The sequence below is a fragment of the Oxyura jamaicensis genome, chromosome 1 (genome assembly GCF_011077185.1).
Source record: "Oxyura jamaicensis isolate SHBP4307 breed ruddy duck chromosome 1, BPBGC_Ojam_1.0, whole genome shotgun sequence".
Classification (NCBI taxonomy): Eukaryota; Metazoa; Chordata; class Aves; order Anseriformes; family Anatidae; genus Oxyura; species Oxyura jamaicensis.
Genome location: NC_048893.1, coordinates 91,578,079 through 91,580,322, shown reverse-complemented (window position 1 = coordinate 91,580,322; position 2,244 = coordinate 91,578,079).

Below are 2,244 nucleotides of genomic sequence, written 5' to 3'. Positions count from 1 at the left end.
TTTGCATAAAACAGATTGACGGTTACGCATCCGACCTCTCTGCAGACATTACAGCAGTACACCTAAAAACGTTAAATAAGGTAGCCAACAAATAGCAAGCTCAAGTTCAGCTGCAAATCACCACCTTATACTCCATGCTTCAGAAAAGAGTTTATCTTGCCACAAGCAAGCCAGGGCAGCTGGTCTTCTTGAAACATTTTGGTTTTCTATACAGATTAAAAACACAGATACTTTTTACGTTTGAAGAGAACACACAACAAAACACCAGTCTGAAAACTATTGACCGGCTTTAGTGGAACTGGGTATTAATAATAACACGATCATCATTTCTGGGCTGGTATGAACAGAACAATCTGTGAGACTGACCGGCAGGGAATTAAAAACATGTGAACTCAACAATTCAGGCAATAAACAGAAGTTTTAGGAGAGAATGTTATTGTGGCCATCCCTACCATCCACCCAACCTCCTTTTCAGCTGTGAAATGGGCATTCATCTGCAAATAGGTGCAGATGGGAGTGATGGGGTGTACAACTAACAGGAGTCACTGGAGGACTTCAGGCTGATAACTTGGAGGGACTTAGAGGAGGTGATCTGGCATGATTTGGGCTTGCTTTTCACCACAGTTATTCATTTGGGAATGCACACAACAGCAGTAGCACTGTTTTTCTGTTAGTGGTTGTCTTCTGTGAATGTCTTTTCATAAAAATGCTTGATGGCTCTATCATTCGACTTCACTTACACTTCTCTGGCTGCTACCTGAACCTTAACAGGCGCAGAGCCTTAAGGAAATTGTGGCTCACCTAAGACAGCATCTTTCCTATGGAGGCCCATTAGAAAGCTCATGCATTATGCTGGGTGCTTCTCATGTCCTTGTGATACATTCCTCATTATTGCAACCTGAACTTTCATTTCCATGCCAATGACTCTCAGATCTGTCTTAGTGATGGAAAGGCCATAAGATCCTCTAAGTTTCACAGTTGCCTATAGAACAAATAAATTCTGAAATATCCCAAGCTTTTGTTATCAAATGTGTCCTGGAAAGGCTTAAATTGGGTGTCATCTACTCTCAGCCTCAGTCCATGACCACACTGTCTACATATTTTAATACTTCAAAAGAGCTACTTGAAGCGTGGGCAAAGATCATGTCTTCTGGGAGAATGTTCATTCTGAGCTGATTTTCAATTAGCTTTTTAATTAGGCAGACCATGGGAAAGATTAAGCTATCTTTCAGTACACTGTATTTTCATTTATTTTATTTATTTATTTATTTATTTTACCAGGTCTTTTAGCAGCTTCCACAAAATCAAGTCACACGCTTCCTTTGGACATGATCAGAGCAACACTCATTGTATAAGACAGCTCCATATGAAATGATCCCTCTTCTTCCACCAGTCTCTTCACAGTATGGCTGTCAAAGAGCACTGGCATGAAAGATAGTTCAACTGGTATCGTAGAAATTTTACGTGCAATAGATATGAGAATGCTAAAGGAAAAAAGATTTGTTTCACACAGAATCACAGAATAGTCTAGATTGGAAGAGACCTCCAAGATCACCGAGTCCAACCTCTGACCTAACACTAACAGTCCCCACTAAACCATATCCCTAAGCTCTACATCTAAACGTCTTTTAAAAACCTCCAGGGATGGTGACTCAACCACTTCCCTAGGCAGCCCATTCCAGTGACTAACAACCCGTTCAGTAAAGAAGTTCTTCCTAATATCCAACCAAAATTTCAAGGTTATGTTGCTGATGTGCAAAAACCTTTTATGGACAGAGCTCTGCTATGAGTAACAGAAAGGACAAGGTAAGTACAGGCTTCTTTATATGACTGAAGGCACATGCTGAACTTCAAGGAAGCGCCACTTTCTAGTAGGAGATTTGTGTCTAGCAGGGATGTGCCTGCATACGGTGCAAGGACTGCTGGAAAAGTACACTTAATCTTAAAAAAAAAACAACAACAAGGAATTAGATCAAATGTTGTGGTCAGTTTTCTGCTGATTTCTAAAGCCAGAACTCTAGTGTTGTGAAATGGGATTTACATTGTAGAGAAATCAATTATTACCAGTCCTGGCCAACAAGACCAACAAAGCTTGGAGCCATACAAAAAAAAATAATAATATATTTTTAAAGCCATTTTTTTTAGCAGAACTTATTATTAAGTATTGTAATGGAGAGGTTTGCCTTTTTCATCAAAGACACTAAGTGAGAATAGGAGAATCCTTCCTATTGTGCTTGCTTTGAA